Source organism: Theropithecus gelada, chromosome 3 (assembly GCF_003255815.1).
Source record: "Theropithecus gelada isolate Dixy chromosome 3, Tgel_1.0, whole genome shotgun sequence".
Lineage (NCBI taxonomy): Eukaryota > Metazoa > Chordata > Mammalia > Primates > Cercopithecidae > Theropithecus > Theropithecus gelada.
In genome coordinates this window covers 64468711-64481451 of record NC_037670.1, presented here as the reverse complement: position 1 = coordinate 64481451, position 12741 = coordinate 64468711, and the positions used below count along the sequence as shown (strand labels likewise).

At 40.3% G+C, this 12741-nt stretch overlaps 1 protein-coding gene across 1 annotated transcript in view; it reads left to right on the top strand.

Annotated features, from left to right (window-relative positions):
- The window catches only part of ABCA13 (ATP binding cassette subfamily A member 13), a 505863-nt gene that overhangs the window by 462491 nt on the left and 30631 nt on the right, over nucleotides 1-12741 (top strand). The window lies entirely within an intron of this gene.

Sequence of the window (12741 nt, the reverse complement as noted above, 5' to 3'; positions counted from 1 at the left end):
AGGCTACAGAATAGCAAAGATTGCTGCCTGTTCTTTCCTCTGGAAGCTTCATCCCAGAGGGTCACCTGCCAAATGCCAGTGAGAGCTCTCCTATATGAGGTGTCTGTTGGCCCCTACTGGGAGATGTCTCCCAGTTAGGATACATGGGGGTCAGGGACCCACCTGAGGAGGCAGTCTGTCCCTTATCGGAACTCGAATACTGTGCTGGGAGCACTGCTGCTCTCTTCAGAGCTGTCAGACAGGGATGTTTAAGCCTGCTGAAGCTGCACCCCCAGCCACCCCTTCCCCCAGGTGCTCTGTCCCAGGGAGATGGGGGTTTTATATGTAAGTCCCTGACAGGGGCTGCTGCCTGTTTTTCAGAGATTCCCTGCCCAGAGAGGAGAAATCTAGAGAGACACTCAGCCTTGCTGAGCTGCGGTGGGTTCCACCCAGTTCGAACTTCATGAGGGCTTTGTGTACACTTTGAGGGTAAAACTGCCTACTCAAGCCTCAGCAATGGTGGACACCCCTCCCCCAACCAAGCTTGAGTGTCCCAGGTCCATCTCAGACTGCTGAGCTAGCAGCAAGAATTTCAAGCCCGTGGATCTTAGTTTGCTGGGTTCTGTGGGGGTGGGATCCCCTGAGTCAGGTGCCAGGCACTGGAGGAAATCTCCTGGTCTGCTGGTTACAAAGATCGTGGGAAAAGTGCAGTATCTGGGCCGGAGTGCACCGTTCCTCCCAGTACAGTCTCTCACAGCTTCCTTTGGGTAGGAAAGGGAAGTCCCCCGACCCCTTGCACTTCCAAGGTTGAGGCAACGCACCACCCTGCTTCAGCTGGCCCTCCATCGGCTGCACCCACTGTCCAACCAGTCTCAGTGAGATGAACTGGGTACCTCAGTTGAAAATGCAGAAATCACCCACCTTCTGCGTCAATCTCTCTGGGAGCTGCAGACTGGAGCTGTTCCTATTTAGCCATCTTGCCAGCTCTCTCTTTAATTCTTTTAAGTTGGTTTTCATTGTTTTTTTCATGTTTATAATAGCTGCATTTAAATTTTTTCTTCTAAATCTAGCATCTGAGAACACTTATAAATAATTTATTTTTACTGCTTTTTCTTCCCCAATTATGGGGAGAAACTTTCTTGTATTTATTTTGCTGGAGTTTGTTTGCTGGCATGAGGACATGAGCCTTCATGTTCATGCAGAAGTTCTAAGATTGGGTAAAGTGGTGTCATGATAAAAATTTCATTTATTTCTCATATAATTATTGTAGATTGTTCTCAGACTGCATGTCATTGAAATTTCTCTTTTATATCCTCCTATTCATTTGGTTTCACATTAAATATATATATTCATTTCCATAAATCTGTCCATGTCCATGCAGTACAAAGATCAAAATTACTCATTGTTAATGAAGAGTGGGGAAGCTTATGATTTATGATGGGGGAATTTTGAGATGGGATGATTGTGTTTTGCAATGTGGGAAAGACATGAGATATGGGAGAGGCCAGTTACAAAATAATATGGTTTAGGTTTGTGTCCCTGCCCAAATATCATGTCAAATTGTAATCCCCAATGTTGGTGGAAGGGTCTGGTCAGAGATTATTTGATCATGGGGGAGGTTTCCCCGTTGCTATTCTTGTAATAGCAAGTGAGTTCTCATGAGATCTGGTTGTTAACAAATGCGTAGCACCTTCCCCTTGACTCTCTTTCTCCTTCTCTGGCCAAGTAAGATGTGCCAGCTTCAAAAAATAAACACAAAATTTCCTGTATGGCTGGATAATCTAATTAGTACAGAAATATGGCTAGGCAATGCAGAGATTTCAGGAGTTATATTGGAATTCATGATGTTGGATGTGTGAGAAAAAAGTAGTGTTGGTCATTCTTGATTATACTGATTTCAACTCCCTTAGCAAGGAAAGTAGTATACAAGGTTCTTATCCTCAGTTTCCTGCTCCACACTTTACCAAGATTTCCTGGGGTAAGGAACCAGAAGAGGCAATGATAAATGAACTCAAAGTTAAGGGAAAAATGTCCAATACAGAGACTTTTTTTCAACAAAGGCTGCCATTTTAGATAATTGTAGCAGGTCTGGATTCTGATTCTCTGCCCCCCCCCCCCCCCCCCCGCCATGGTGGTTATTGTTGCCAATTTTTAAAAAGTTGATTTGTTTATTTTGTGTTTGTCTTACTTAGTTGCCTGAGATAAATCTATGAAAACTCTTTCTCCTTTAGTGAGTGGCTACTGATTCCTCTACTCATTTTTTATTTTTTATTTTTATTTTTGGACCATCTCACTCTGTCGCCCAGGCTGGAGTACAGCAGTGCAATCTCAGATCACTGCAACGTCTGCCTTGTAGGTTCAAGTGATTCTCCTGCCTTAGCTTCCCAAGTAGCTAGGATTACAGGCGCCCACCACCATGCCCAGCTAATTTTTGTATTTTTAGTAGAGACAGGGTTTCACCATGTTGGTCAGGCTGGTCTTGAACTCCTGACCTCAGGTGATCCTCCTACCTCAGCTTCCCAAAGTTCTGGGATTACAGGCATAAGCCACCATGCCCAGCCAGTTTGTTTTTTAAAAATTTGTTCTCGTTTTTAAAAATTTCTTCTCATTTTTTAAGACTGGCTCATAGGAGTCACTCTGTTTATGCATAGGTTAGTTGCTAGTGAGTGACTGGGCACAAGTTGTGCTCAACCACCTCAGACCAACAAGGTTTTTTCTTTGCAAATGTATCTGTTTGTGGATAGTGAAGAAATTCCAAGTTCAGGCTATTTTCATGTTAGCCTAAGTTTACTGGCTCCTTTTGTTTCTCTCCTATGGGCATGTGGACAGCCTCTGGGTTGACAAAGAATATGTGGTTGGCCTGGGCCCTCTCCAATCTCAGCTGCACATACATGCAGCCACAGCTATATACATGCTACATCCATGCAATTCCAGTCTAATAGAGGCCAGATACTGGAGGTATTGGCTTTTTCTGTTTGCTTGGCTCCAAAACAATCAGGTATATCAACGGTGTCACTGGACCTGGGCATTACCCAATGGTCCAAATTGTCTGCACCCTCTTCACCTGGGGCTGAGCTACTAATCCTCATGGTCTGCCCTTCCTGCCAGTAGTTGCATGTTGGCGAAACTGGGGAGAAGGGGAGCAGCCTATGGCTGGAATGCCACTGATTATCAGTCTTCTTACCCTAAGTTTAGCAGTTTATCAGCTAAAAGTGCTCTTAGATTGTGCTATACCTTTTTGTTCAATTTTCAGAATTTTGAAATGGCTATTTTTGTTAATTTTGTCCAGATTCATCATTGCTTTTTGAGAAAACAATTTACCAGTTTCTTCATTTGACCCTAGTTGGAAGTCCTACCCTGGGATTTTTTGTTGTTGTTTTTCTTGTATTTCACTTCAGAAAGTAAAATTTTACATTAAAATGAATTAAATTTGATAAGCCTTCTACTTTATCATAATGCATACATATGTTTGCTTAAAATGATCATTTTATTTTGCCAATTCTAGAAACTCTTTACATTCTTTTCTACCACATTGTCAGGCTGTACATTTTCCGAACTTCTATCCTCTGTTTCCCTTTTAAATAAAAATTTTAATTTCGGCTCATCTCTTTGCTCATGCATAACAAAAGTGAACTATGCTCCAGTTTCCAATAAGTTTCTCATCTCTATCTGAGATCTCCTCACCCTGGACTTATTGTCTGTATCACTATCAGCATTTTGGTCACAACAATTTTACAAGTCTCTAGGAGGTTCCAAACTCCCTATTTTCCTATCTTCTTCTGAGCCCTCCAAACTGTTCTAGCCTCTGCCCATTATCCAGTTCCAAAGCTGCTTTCACATTTTCAGGTATCTTTATTGCAATGCCCCTCTGTCTGTACAAATTTTCTGTATTAGTTTGTTTTCACATTGCCATAGAGAAAAGAAGTTTAACAGGCTCACAGTTCCACAGGCTGTACAGAAAGCATGGCTGGGGAGGTCTCGGGAAACTTACAATCATGGCAGAAGGCAAAGGGGCAGCAGGAATGTCTTACATGGCCAGAGCAGGAGGAAGAGAGTGAAAGGGGAAGTGCTACACACTTTTAAACAAACAGATCTCGTGAGAACTTACTATCATGAGAACGAACAGCAAGGGGAAAATATGCCACCATGATCCAGTTACCTCCCACCAGGCCTCTCCTCCAACACCGGTGATCACAATCCGATAGGAGATTTCGGTGGTGACACAAACACAAACCATATTAGACCTCCACTTGTCTGAACTATGTTTAAGAAACTAATATATAAGTGACTTCATATTCTACCTTGCCGAGACCAGCTCCATCAGGGAGACCCGAACCCAGTGGTGCTAGAGGAATTAAATACACACACACAGAAATATAGAGGTGTGAAGTGGGAAATCAGGAGTCTCTCAGCCTTCAGAGCTGAGAGCCCTAGAGTTTTACCCACATATTTATTAACAGCAAACCAGTCATTAGCATTGTTTCTACAGATATTAAATTAACTAAAAGTATCCCTTATGGGAAACGAAGGGATGGGCAGAATTAATTGCAGCAGGAACATGCCCTTAAGACACAGATCACTCATGCTTTTGCTTATGGCTTAAGAATGCCTTTAAGTGGTTTTCCACCTTGGGCTGGCCAGGTGTTCCTTGCCCTCATTCCTGTAAACCCGCAACCTTCCAACTTGGGTGTTAGGGCCATTATGGACATATCACAATGCTGCAGAGATTTTATTTATGACCAGTTTGGGGACCAGTTTATGTCCAGATTTTGGGAGGCTTGTTCTCAACATGTCTCCTTCTTTGATTTGCAAAGAGATAAAAGCAAGGGCAGCTTTGTCACAGTGAGCTACTTCTCGCAGGAGTCAGAATCCGCATCTGCTGACTATACAAAGACAAACAACATAGATTAAAAGCACAATCCTCATTGAAATCACAGAGCTTCCAAGTGTTTTATCCATTTTAATGGGTTACTAGCTGCTAATCTGTCTGCAGCTCCTTCAAGCATTCCAGTTCCTGGCATGGAGGTCAGGTGTGCCTGGGATGCTTTAAATATTTGTTCTTTTAATTTTGCAATATCCAAAGACAAGTTTGTAGAGTGTCCTTCTAGATGCTTTTTTATTCTTTCCCAAATTTTGGTCCACAAATCCTTATGTTAAGCTCCTAGAGCGGGCCATATCATTTGAGGTTGAGGTGCCACTATACCGCTATGGTTGCAGATAATAGGAACTTTTGCCGTGCTTCTCATCATTTCTACCATCTGAACGTTTTGTTCAGATCATCTGAACATAATGTGGCCGTAGCACACAGACTGAGAGGTGCAATTCAAGCTAAACATCCCCTTAGAGGGCCAATTAATGATTCCATAGGAATCGTTGTTCAGCACCTCTGCCTGTTCTGCAAAGCAATCTTCCTAAACACGTATGTTCATTTTTTCAAACTGGGTCCAATCCTGTTTATAAAATAGGTTTTTAAGGGCAGTATGCCTCAATTATAGGAGAGATTATTATGGTAAATACTGAGATCAGAAAGCATGTGTAACTGTGTCATACAGTGATTGCATCCAGGCATTATTATCAGGCCTTGTTGAAGGAATACTCATGGCAGTGGTGATAACCACTATCATAGCTACCATTAAATTATTCATTGTGACTAGTTGTCCCGCTTTCTTCAGGTTTTCTTCTGCCGTCTGAGACAGCTTCTTGATCTGTCCCCAGGTGGGTGGCTGTGTTCGACGGGTGTTGCTCCTGACAGTTGGGGTCCTCCTCAGCGTCAGTCTTGACGTGGTTGCAACCGGGGGGTAAACAGCTTCATTTTAGGAAAATGATTATCGAGAATACCCACAAAGTCAGCTAAATGGGTTTGCCAATTAAGACTATTTATAAAGCTTGCTGTATTTGTGCCTTTGTGAGAGGGACAATAATTTTTCCAGGATCATATCCATGTAATTTAGCAATCTGAGTTCTCCCAATCCCTATCATAGTAGTGATTTGATCTAAATAAGGAGTGAGAGTCCGTGAATTAGTATGTGGAAGAAAAAGCCACTCTACTAAGTCCTGTTCTTGGGCAATAACACTAGTAGGTGAATGCTGAGTTGAAAAAATTAGCAAATCTAAAGTCTTCTCTGGATCTATTCTATTTATGCAAGCTTTATGGACTTGCTTCTCAACCAGCTATAACTCTGCCTCTCCCTCCTTTGTTAATTGCCAAGGGCTAGTGAGACTAGGATTTCCTCTAAGGATAGAAAACAAATTACTCATGGCATAGGTAGGCATGCTTAGAGCAGGTCTTATCTAATTAATATCCCCTAGTAATTTTTGAAAGTCATTTAATGTTCTTAATTTATCCCTACGTGTGGTTACTTTCTGTGGCACAATGGTAGTGTCATTTACTAAGGTCCCCAAGTAGGAGTAAGGAGTAGTAGTCTGAATTTTGTCAGGAGCTGTAATTAAACCCGTGCGAGAAATCGAATTTTGCAAGTGATCATAACATTCGAGTAATATTTCTCGAGTAGGGGCAGCACAAAGTATATCATCTGTATAGTGAATAATGTAACACTGTGGAAATTTTTTACGAGTAGGTTCAATTGCTTGCCCCACATACGTCTGGCAAATAGTTGAACTGTTTAACATGCCCTGTGGCAACACTTTCCAATGATAATGTTTAGCAGGCTGCAGGTTGTTTACTGCAGGAACTGTAAATGCAAACCGTTCACAGTCTTGTTCAGCTAAAGTGATAGTAAAGAAACGGTCTTTTAAATCTATGACTATTAAAGGCCAGTTTTTTTGGAATTATTGCAGGAGAAGGCAATCCTGGCCGTAATGCTCCCATAAGTTGTATAACTGAATTGATGGCTCTTAAGTCAGTTAACATTCTCCATTTTCCTGATTTTTTCTTAATTACAAAAACTGGAGAATTCCAAAGGGAAAATGTTGGAGCTATGTGCCCATTTTCTAATTGTTCACTAACTAATTTCTCTAAAGCCTCCAGTTTTTCTTTACTTAGCAGTCATTGTTCTATCCAAATTGACTTATTTGTTAACCATTTTAGAGGTATAGGTTCTGGAGGCTTAACAATGGCCACCATCAAAAATTTTTTTCTAATCTTTGGCGGGAACTTTGTTTTTCCGCTCGAAGCGGTTCTTTCAAACCTTGCAAATTTTTTTCTTTGAATAGTTATTTCACAGGTAGGATGTTTATCAGTAATTTGATTTACCCAATAAGTTACTTTACCTTGTTTATTTGTGCTTCCAAATCTTCCTGTTCGTTTAATTTCACTTTTTCCCATTCCTACATACAGCACAATCAGGAGCTGTGCTATGCGCTCTCCTGGCTCTGCTTTCCAGGGAACAGAAGTAGATACAACAATTTGAATTTCCCCATTATAATCTGAATTAATGACTCCTCTATGTATTTGTACGCCTTTTAAACTTACACTAGACCTTCCTAAAAGTAATCCTATTGTCCCTGCTGGCAAGGGTCCACAGACTCCTGTTGGGACCTTTTGCGGGGGTTCCCAGGTAGAAGGCTCACAGCTTTTGTGCAGTATAAATCTACTGAGGCACTACTGACTGTGGAGGGGGACAGACATTGTACAGGGGTGAGGGAATGGCCTGAGCTGGAAATGCCCCAGTTTAGAACGAGGCCCGGGACAGGCACCTCATGGCGTTTCCTGAAATTGAATTTCCGTCTTTATCAAACTTAAGAGTGACACTCACTAGCCCAGTGTTTTCCTTTTTTACATTTTGGACATATTTCAGGCTCAACCGTTTTCTTTTTTCCCCCATCAGGTGACCTGACTCGCTGATTTTTTCTACATTCTTTTTTAGTGCGACCATGCTTCCCACAGTTAAAACAAGCTCCAGGAAATGGAGTATTTCCTTTATCCACTCTCAGTCCTGCCATTGCCTGTGCCAACAAAGTAGCTTTATGCAGATTACCTCCGATACCATCACAGACCTTGATATAATCAACTAAATGTACTTTCCCTCTGATAAGTCACAGAGCAGCCTGGCAATCGGGATTAGCATTGTGGAAAGCTAATAATTGCAACACTATATCCTGAGCAGCCGAATCTGCAATCATCTTTTTAAGAGACTCCTGTAACTGAGCTATAAAATCAACGTACGGTTCTCTGGATCCCTGTTTTGCAGCCCTAAAGAAAGGGTAATTTTCCCCACCTGAAGTGATTTTTTCCCAAACACTAATGCACACTCCTCTAAGCTGTTCTATGGCATCATCCTGCATGACCAGTTGTGCATCTAAACCAGTCCAGCCACCAACCCCCAGAAGTTGGTCTGCAGTTATATTAATTTGAGGTTGGGCCTGGACATTGTGAGCAGCCTGAATGGAAACTTCATCTGCCCACCAAGTTTTAAATTGTAAGTTTTGAACTGAGCAGGAGTTAGACAAGCTCGAGTAAGAGCGTCCCAGTCAGTAGGAACCATCCGACTGGAAAAGTACATTCTTTAACAGTCCCAGTACAAAAGGAGAACCTGGTCCATACTCATTTATAGCTTGTTTTAATTCTTTGAGTAATTTAAAAGGAAAAGGCTCAAATGTAGGTATAATATTTCCCTCTTGATCCCGGGGGTGTATTCTAACAGGGAACTGCCAAGCCTCTAAATCACCTCTTGTCTAGCTTGCTGAATTCCTGCCTGAATAGAACTAAGAGCCATCACTCGAGGCGCTGCTGGAACAGTCACCGGGGCAACTACTTTTCACCCAGTGTCCTCCAGAAAAGAAAGATCTGGGGGGACATTTTCTTCAAAATAATGAGGGGATGCAGAAGGGTAGGGATGAACTTCTCCTTCCTTTGCTCCTTTAGCTTTAGCTGGCAAATAAACATGCTCTGTAACTGCTTCTGTTACTTTCCTATACTCTCCTTCCTCCTCGTCATCTGTGTGAAAAAGTTCCAAGGTGAAACGAACCAGACCCCAAACTTTCCCCATTGTTACCCTGATGCTTCCGAACTCCCCTTCTTACTCACCACAGGGATTGCTTTAAGAGTACTCGGGTGTCCCCCAGCTAGTTTTCCGTTCCAGCCGTCGCTCCGGGGACCCTTCAGCCTGGATTCGAGCCCCCACGAATAGACACCACTTGCCAAGACCAGCTCAATCAGGGAGACCTGAAACCAGCGGAGCTAGAGGAATTAAAGACACACACACAGAAATATAGAGGTGTGAAGTGGGAAACAAGGGGTCTCACAGCCTTCAGAGCTGAGAGCCCCAAACAGAGATTCACCCACATATTTATTAACAGCAAACCAGTCTTTAGCATTGTTTCTATAGATATTAATTTAACTAAAAGTATCCCTTATGGGAAATGAAGGGATGGGCAGAATTAATTGCAGTGGGAACACGCCCTTAAGACACAGATCACTCATGCTTTTGTTTGTGGCGTAAGAATGCCTTTAAGCGGTTTTCTGCCCTGGGCGGGCCAGGTGTTCCTTGCCCTCATTCCCGTAAACCCACAACCTTCCAGCTTGGGTATTAGGGCCATTATGGACATAACACACTGCTGCAGAGATTTTATTTATGGCCAGTTTTGGGGCCAGTTTATGGCCAGATTTTGGGGGGCTTGCTCCCAACACTACCTCTTTAATTAGAGTACCTACAGTGTGCCTGTAAGATGATTACTTTTAAATTGAAATTAAAGAAATATGTGTTTGTACAGGAAAATATATAAGGCATATTTGGAAAATTTATGACATATATTTCTTGGATTTCATGCTAAGCAACTATAACAAAGAGACCTCAACTTACAGTGGCCCAGACAAGACATATTTTTTCCTCTTGCTTAATTCATGTCAGTGGGCTGTGCATCATCAGGCCGACCAAGGCCTTGGGTTCTTTCTACCATGCCACCATTACAATCATCATGGTTGATGTTGACTCATCAGCACCGTGTCTACATCCTAGCTCAAGGGAAGTGGAGAAAAACAAAATCCAGGTCAAGTGGCTTGCTGTATTTCAACATGACCCAGAAATTGTGCATCCATTGACCTGAGTTTGTTGCATGTCCACATCGAGGTCCATGGAAGGCTGAGAAATGTCTTTATCTGAATGCCCATTAACCCACCTAGAAGACTGCTTTATGACTGTACTCCAATAGTATGAATAACACATACTTCCTGTAGAGTATTTGGATAATGCAAAATGGTAAAATAAGTAAAGAAAATCCATCATTAATTTCATTTTTGAGATATTGACAGTCATACTTTTTTGTGTGTTTTTCTTCCTAGGAAGTTTTTTAACATACTTGTGCAATTCTCTGAATACACATTGTCATTTTACCATTGCTGTATTATGAACTTTTCTCCATATGATTAATTGACTTTGGTGAACCTCGTTTTAATAGCTAACACATGGATGAACTCTTACTTATATGAGTGATATATTGTCCTACTGTGAAATATTGACCTGTTTCCAGATGCTTACTATTATAAATAAGTTGTTACATGCATTTATATTTTCAGTGTTTTCTAAGTTAAGTTCTTAGGAAAGGAATTATTGCCAAATTGTGTTCAAAAAGTTATGCCAATTTTTACTCCCACCAGCAATATATGAGATGACATATTTAACATTACTGGGAAAATGGCCTTAACTTTCTGGGCATTTTTTTTTTATTTGAGAACTCATTGTTTTTGAAGTGACGATTGGAAATAAAAACCCCTCATTTTTCTCTACAATACACAAAAGCACACATGAACACTTTTCCAGCAAGAAAATAGCTTTAAAATCAATTGATTTAATGGTTTATATTTTATAATTTGTTGGTATGTTTATTACCCATGAGTAGTTCTTTGAATGGTCTCTACATGTTATTTACCCTTTTTTCTCTATTATATTTTTATTATTTTGTTATAAATAAAATTATATGTTATATTATTTTGTTTTATTATTTGTTTTATTATGTTGTTTTATTATTTTGTTTAAATAATAATATAATAATTATATCATTATTTTATTATTTTGTTTTGTTTATTGTTATATTTTTACTATAAAGAACTCATATATAGTAAAGAACTCATAAATGAGTTCTTTATAGTAAGTATATCAACCTCTACCCAATAAGTCTATTGGAATTTTTTTCTTTTTTTTTTTGAGACAGATACTGGTTCTTCTCACCCAGGCTGGAGTGCAGTAGCACAATCTCGGCTCACTGCAACCTCCACCTCCCGGGTTCAAGCGATTCTCCTGCCTCAGCCTCTTGAGTAGCTGGGATTACAGGTGCCCCCCACTACGCCCGGCTAAATTTTCATACTTTTAGTAGAGATAGGATTTTACCATGTTGGCCAGGCTGGTCTCGAACTCCTGACCTCAGGTGATCCACCCACCTCGGCCTCCCAAAGTACTGGGATTACAGGCATGAGCCACCATGCCTGACTGGAATGTTTTAAATGCTAGTTTGCTGTGTTAAGACACAACGACTACAAATCCCTTAATAGCTTCTTCCATTGCTTTTCTGCTTAGAAAATATCTTCTCATATTCAAATCATTATGTATATAAGATAGTAACATCTTGTTTGTGGCTCTCTTATCTTGTTCTAATGACATCTGCCTTGTAATTCTTTCGTGTATTACCAAATTGCAATTGTTTTAGTTATATAGAAAATATTTACGTTTTCTGGAGCAAGTCTTCTTTCATGATTCCTCTTTCATTATTTTTCTTCCTTTCACTAAGTAATTTTAAAGATATACTTTATAATTATTTTAAAATTTTCTCATGGGAGTGATAAATGTAAAATTTTGATTAGATTTACTATATCTGTATTATAATATATTTTCATTATTATAATACTATAATTATAGATTACCAATTTTGTGACATATTTTGAATTGAAATGTCAAAATATAATTTCAATTATAGCTACACATTAAAATGTTATTTATGGTGTTATATTCTATATTATACACTATGTTAAAATGGACCTTATTTATATTTTACATATAATTAATTTACTTCTGTTTTATGTTTACACTTAAGGTAATATTTGATATTTACACTAACATATTAATAATGTTCTATATTGCACTAATTTTCATATTATAACGGTTTTTTTTTTTTTTTTTTTGAGACGGAGTCTCGCTCTGTCGCCCAGGCTGGAGTGCAGTGGCCGGATCTCAGCTCACTGCAAGCTCCGCCTCCCGGGTTCACGCCATTCTCCTGCCTCAGCCTCCCGAGTAGCTGGGACTACAGGCGCCCACCACCTCACCCGGCTAGTTTTTTGTATTTTTTTAGTAGAGACGGGGTTTCACCGTGTTAGCCAGGATGGTCTCGATCTCCTGACCTCGTGATCCGCCCGTCTCGGCCTCCCAAAGTGCTGGGATTACAGGCTTGAGCCACCGCGCCCGGCCATAACGGTTTTTCCATTTTCAAAATATCCATTCTTTTCTTTTTTCCATGCCTCCTTCCATTGATTCCAGATTTCATTTGTGCCTATTAGTTAGGCTTTCTTGTTTCTTTTCCTAAAACATTCACATTGCTTTGTTAAGATTATTCTTACCTTGTGTTTTTGTACTATTGCAAAATGCTTCTCTTCTATATATTTTATAGCTGATCTTCCTGGTATAAGAAAATATTGATTTTTTGTTAATTGTAAAATTGGCTGTCTAAATAAAACCTTATTGTTTTTAAAAGCTTTTTATTTGGTTAACATGAGATATCTCTATAAAAAATTAAGTAATGTGCCCTAATGGTATCTTGTCTCCTTTCTGTTTTGAAAAGTTTGACTCGCACCTCGCCTCTTCAGGAAATGGCTCA